We start from the raw sequence: 6,148 nt of genomic DNA on the forward strand, positions 1-6,148 counted from the left end.
AAATGTCAGAAAGCACTGCATCTTTGGGCGCTTCTGAAGAAAGGAAAACCTTTTGTTTAAAGGTAGGGGAGTTCAGGGCATAGGACGCAGAGGTGCTCCTGCAAGGTGAGGGGGTTCTTTCTAGTTTCTGAAAATGGAAGTTCTTCACAGTCACGAAAGTGGGCCCCCAAAATTTATGAGTTAGTGGAAACTTGTTCCAAGTGAGGTCTGTAAATATTTTGTACTGCACAAAGAGGGTCCATCGGTTCAGTTGCCCACCATTTCCCAGGCCAGATTTGTCTTCTTTCCAAAGCAAACAGGTACAGGATTTGGGAAAGAGTACAATACCCACCTGGGGCTTAATGCAGATAGGAGCACTACAACCTCAGATACACAGCAAAGGGATGGAAGCAGCTAAATTCAGGGTAGGTGGGTAAATGCATCTGCATACTGAATACCTGGTTTTACTTGAGCCCAAGGCCATCCTGTGTGCATGGAGCTTCAGCCACTCAGTCATAGTGTTTGTCCACTGGCTGCACTTTGTGCAGCAGCAGCATTTTAGGTTTACTTATTTGACTTGGGAGGATATTAGTCTGCCTGTGCCCTCTTCCAGCATCTGATTCTAGTTTGGCAGATCCCTTGTTGCCAGGCAGCATCTGCTGAGAGTAATTTATTTATTTCACATCTTGGGATAAATGAAAATACTAATTCTTCCAGGTGCGGTGTTAAATGTAAATACATTCATTAGTGATGGACAGCCCACAATGGCACTCAGCCTCAGGGAGCCAAACCGTCAGAAGGGGCCCCAGCACAGGGCTCTCCCCTTGGTACTTTATCAAAGGTAAATAATCCGACATTTGCTAGTTACTGAACATGCTTTGTAAATATTAATTAATTGACTAGAGGTTTAAATGCAATCCCCATTTTTAATCTTCTGCAAATCATTATTAATCCATCCTGTTTACACTTCCATGTTCTAAGCAGGAACAGTTCTTATTAATCAATATACCCATTTGCTGTTTCACCATGGAAGGAGGCAGGGTTTTGCTGCCTGTGTGCTCTAGGCGTGGGGATACCACAGCTGGGATCCCAGGAGCCTGCATCAGGAGTCTGGAAGCTAAAGGAGCCTCACAGTTAAGCAGATTAACAGTGATTTCTTCAGTCTGGCAGCAGGTGCTTGTAACTGACTCTATGCTGTGCAAGATGATACTTCATCAAATAAATGCACTGTCAAAGTTAATTAGTTACATTTTTATTTTGCAATTTACCCTTATGATGACATCCTGCTGGTATTGAAAAGTGCTCCAAAAATGATGGCTTGTGCTGTAGCTGGTGGATTTTATGAAAACGTGAAAATGAGCTCTTGGAAAGCACATATGAAGACTAAATATTTGATTTTATTTTATTGGTTGGTGCTGACAATATAAATGCTATTTAAAGCTTCTGGAGATTTTGACCGAGCTGGCAAATTTTAGGAGTCTGTCAGCTGTCTTCACTTAATAATGTCTTCTGCTCTCGCAGTGAAGACATGAATGCATTGAAACCTCTGAACTGTGGACATTAGAAGAATTACCATTGTTTTATGTATTGCTTGTGGTGTTCTGTTCTGTTCTTCAGAGTGCTTATCTCTTATTCTGAGAAATTATATAAAAACATTTGGGCTAAAGCAGTGTCAGAGAATGAAGTTAAGATGCTCATCCATTTGTCAGATACGGTTTCCATCAAAAGCAACACACTGAGCATTTATTTCATAGCTGCCAAAATGCTTGGCAAGGATTTCAACAGAAACATCTGCATATTCACAAGACTTTAGGCCATCTTTCTAGAGATGGGGACCCTGTCAGCTCAGGGAATGAGACAGATAGATAACGTCTATCTATTCAAAAATCCTCACCAATGAAACAGGGTGGTTTTTTACTTTCTGCCCCAAATACTAGAGATAGCATTCATTGAAAGACTTAACAACAATGAAAATATATGGCTGTAATTATAAACACAATTGTAGCATTATAAGATTACGCTTTATATTCCTTGTCTCTCAGCAACAATATAATATTTTTTAAAAAAAAAAATTAGAAATGTCTTCTTTTTAGATGGAGGAGATAGTTCAAATCTACAGAGACAGGACAATATGTTCATTTTCTTTAGAATTTTGAAAGCTTATACTACTAATAAAAGCTCATCCTAATAACCAGCAGCAGCTGAATTGTTGAAGAATTCTGTTGTGCTTTTATCTGCAAATACTTTTATCTACAGCTAAAATCAGATGTGCCATTTTACCATTGTGAAATCTGAATTTTATGTGTGCTGCCTAAAAAGGCTCTTATGCTGCATGGCCGAGAGGTTATTCCTTGACAAAATAGCATCATTTTGATGCAGTTAATGTCAAATGTTAATAGATTTTAGGGTCTCTTGTATGCGTTACTTTTTTTCCCCCTTTGTTCCAGAGGCAGGAAACAGCTACACTAGTAAATGCCTTACTAACAGAATAAAAGGATTCATTGAAAATTGGGTCCTGAGCTCTCTCAGGATTATTCAGATATTCTGGGCAGAAAACTTCATCATTATTGAGGTGTTTTTTTTAGACAGTGCTGTTCTGGAAGGCATCTATGCCAAAGTATCTCATATGTCAGTGGCATTCTCATTCAAAAGCAATAATTGGGATGAGAACCTAGACAGGGCCTGGCTGTGGCATCAGTAAGGTAGATCAGTTTCTGCCCTCCAAAATGAGAGACATGTCTTCAGATGAAAATTGTTCTACCCCTCTCCTCAGATGGTGGAAGGAGATAGGTAGGCAGTTCCAAAATGTGGCTGAGACTGGCTGAATCACCTTCTTTGAAGTTCATGCTTCACTCTGATGATTATCTAGAGATAAGGGAATCCAGCCCTGTTAATCATCAAGGATGCAGTCACAGGATTTTGTTTGCAGTGGGGCATTACACTTACATTCAAAATCTGGACTTTCTTTTTATTTCTATTCTTGATCAGCAAGATCTTACTGTACATGGGGGGAAAACTGGTTGAGGAGAAAGGGAGGATGGCACTGAACCAGTTCCATGAGAGAAATAAGCTGGACTCTATGGTGAATCTCAGCAGCTTGTCACTTACTCTGAGAAGCATCCTTAGTCAAGTGGACAGCTTCCCACTGCTTTGTTTTTTAACCTGGTGGCCACATCCTCCTCATTTACCCCCCACTGCCTTCATCCCTTGCAAAATTACTGTGACAGGGTAAACCACAATTACCAGAAGCCCAGACCCATCATTACATTTCCATCAGACTGTGCAAATAGTAATTTTAAAACAGGAAGTCCTTGAGTTGTTGCCTAACTGCATTCTTTAGGAAAGAAACAAACAGGCAGGGGTTAAAATCTAGGTGACTGACTGTACCATCTTGACAAGCTTTTTAGATGGTGTGCTCCTGCCTTTCCTGAGACAGTGAGGTAATTGTCATGAAGGTCAACAATCAGTAAGAAATAATGAGACTTTTCCAAAACAAGCTGCAAATTTTGTTTTGTAATTTCGGTATTTAAGAGAAAAAAAAAAAAATTTAGGTCAATTTCCTTAGTTATGATTGTTATCTCCACATGCCATTGCTGTTCAGTACTAAAATACTGAGTCAAGAGCTTGCAATTGCTGTTCAGTAGTAAAATACTGAGTCAAGAGCTTGCAATTTAAGTGAATGCTTTTTCAGTGAAATTAAGCATTTATCTATCCACTAATTTTATTTTTTTTTCCAAAGTCCTCTTTTACAGATCTGTCACTCATCGATATATGGCTATAATTATCTGTTTATTTAGTTGGAATTGAGGGATAGATTATTTTCTACCAGTGGAAGTGATTTTGTTTTTTCTTTTTGTACATTCAATTAAAACTATTTAGGAATGCCAGGCATCCTATCAAGTCTGTATGATACTCAGATACTCTAGTGCCCGTGGATGCATGCTCCGTACCAAATTGCTCCATAATTTGCAATAGTAATGACAGGAAAATTATATAAGGGAACTAATGGGGGGACCAGGTGGGACAGACTAGTCATTTCTGAGCTTGCCATCTGACGAGGTAGCAAGCTCAGAAAAGCTGAGTTTTTTTATTGCTATAGTTATTGTATTAACTATAATCATGGGTCTAAATTTCCTATTGGCCTATGCATATATTTTCTCTGAACATAAGTGAAAGAGAATTTTTTCATGGTTTTTTTTTTTTTTCAGTGATTAATTTTCTCCAAGACTAAAACCCAGCAAGGAAAGCAATCCAGAGCAGAACAATAGAATGGCTTGACCAGCTGGCAGAGCTCTGTGATCAGTAGGTAGAATATTATTTTCCTTTGGAGTGTGGGTGTGGAAAAGGGTAAGCTACTTTGTTTTTCCATTGTGATAAATTTTCGGGAAGACCTGAGCTCCTGGAACTTCTGTTTTCCACAGTCACTTTTTTGGGATTTATGGTAAATTTGGCAATCGGGAAATGGAGTCATCCTTCCTGACTTATGATGATGAAGTGCAAATATCAGCTCTTATTCTCCTGAAGGTCGTATGACTTGCTGTGAATTGCTGTGAAAGCTGGTTTCTCAGACCGAAAAGAATAAACATAGTGTTTTCAACTGAAAGGCCACTAGGTTCACAGGATATTTAAGCTCAATACAGAGTAAAAACTGCTACAGTCATGTCATGTCTCTTCCACAACTGTATGCCTCACATGGTCTCTTAATACTTTGATTTTATCAGCTCTGAGAGGTGTGACGATATTTATTTTTCTCTTATTAGTATAGACATTGTAATTCCTACTTATCTTCTGGTTAATTTCTTAGGTTCAAACAAAGTTTCTAACTTGAAGAAAAGTGGAGGAAGCCTGAAATGATGATTTGGTATCCATGCAGGGTATGAGAGAGTCACAGTCAACACTGGTATACAAGTATGAAACAGCCATCAAGAGGTCCTCATATATGACTCCTTCAGTTGCTCCCAATGTTGGGAATGAGAAATAATATTGTATCAGCTAAGATTTGCGAGATAAATGTGGAGTTCTTAATGGCTACTAGCACACAGCTCAAAACCTGACAACCAAACCTCTTCTTCAAGTCTCAAATATACAGCTCTCTTTAGTGGAGGCAGAGAGGTTCAGTGGTAGCTTGCTCACTGTGTAAGTGCCTGGCATTTCCTTCTATTCAAGGAAAATTGCATGGTACATATTTACTCTTGAGAATCCATCAAGAGGCTTGTGTAAGCCAAGAGTGTATGTTCATGTCAAATATTTCACCCATAATTCTTATTTTTTCATTCCAAAGCTTGCTTAAGAGTCGCATAAAGTGGATATGTGTGGGTGTGTAGCCGAGAGAAAGGTTTTCCTAGCTGAGACCCACACATCTGGAATTCTCTCTCCATAGTCATCATCTGGCCAAGTAAATATCCTGCGTGGGATCCTTCAGAGACAGACTCAAAGATCTCTTCCTCTTCTCTTTGTCACAGTTTCCCTATAATTGCTGTTTTGTGTGGTTTTGATGTAAGGGAAAGAGGGGATAGTGTTTATCTCTGGAGTGCCTTTCAGGTGCCACTCTGAAGTCTGCTGATGTAATTATTTTTGTACTACACAGTTTGATTAGTTGGTGATGAAGTTCTAACCAATAGCTACTGAAGAAAGAGGAGTTTAACAAGAAATGTTGCTATTAACTCTTTGAAGGAAACTACAATAGTCTGAACCTTCACTAGGTTCTGCATGGCCATCACAGCAATATCTCTTACATTCTGGCTCCCTGAAAACGTCTGGAGAGTGTCAACTGGTCTCATGTTGTCTCCCACTTCTGCTGGCATAAACCTGGAGTCCTGTGGCTGAAGTCACTGCATGTTTGTGCATTCTGTGCCGTTTAGATTTTTTTTCCTACAGCCCACCTGTATAAATTTGTTTTTAATAGGAATACAGTGAGAATAAAGTCTTGTTCTCCTAATGTTTTCCAGACTGTTTGGCAAATTATTTGGGGTTCAGCTACTGACCTGGGGGTGTCTTGGTTGTTTTCCCTTTTGTGATTAAGTGACAAGGTGAATTCATATTACCAGAAGCATAGCTGCAGCACAGGGAATGGACTGAGACAGGCTAAGAGCTTTGTTTTGCAGACAGGCCAGACTTATTTTTGGTGGCTTTGGCTTGGTCATGTTTCAGAAACTTCATTCCATAAGGG

At 39.4% G+C, this 6,148-nt stretch overlaps 1 long non-coding RNA gene across 1 annotated transcript; it reads left to right on the top strand.

The window, feature by feature from the left end:
• The first annotated feature begins 753 nt into the window (after window positions 1–753).
• Window positions 754–5,855, top strand: LOC136302572 (uncharacterized). Its single transcript, XR_010724088.1, has 3 exons — window positions 754–820; window positions 4,188–4,281; window positions 4,784–5,855. It is a non-coding gene; the product is annotated as an uncharacterized lncRNA (long non-coding RNA).
• The last annotated feature ends 293 nt before the right edge of the window (window positions 5,856–6,148 follow it).

This window comes from Chamaea fasciata, unplaced genomic scaffold, assembly GCF_029207755.1.
Source record: "Chamaea fasciata isolate MVZ Bird 193981 ecotype frontalis unplaced genomic scaffold, bChaFas1.0.hap1 SCAF_1, whole genome shotgun sequence".
Taxonomy (NCBI): Eukaryota; Metazoa; Chordata; class Aves; order Passeriformes; family Sylviidae; genus Chamaea; species Chamaea fasciata.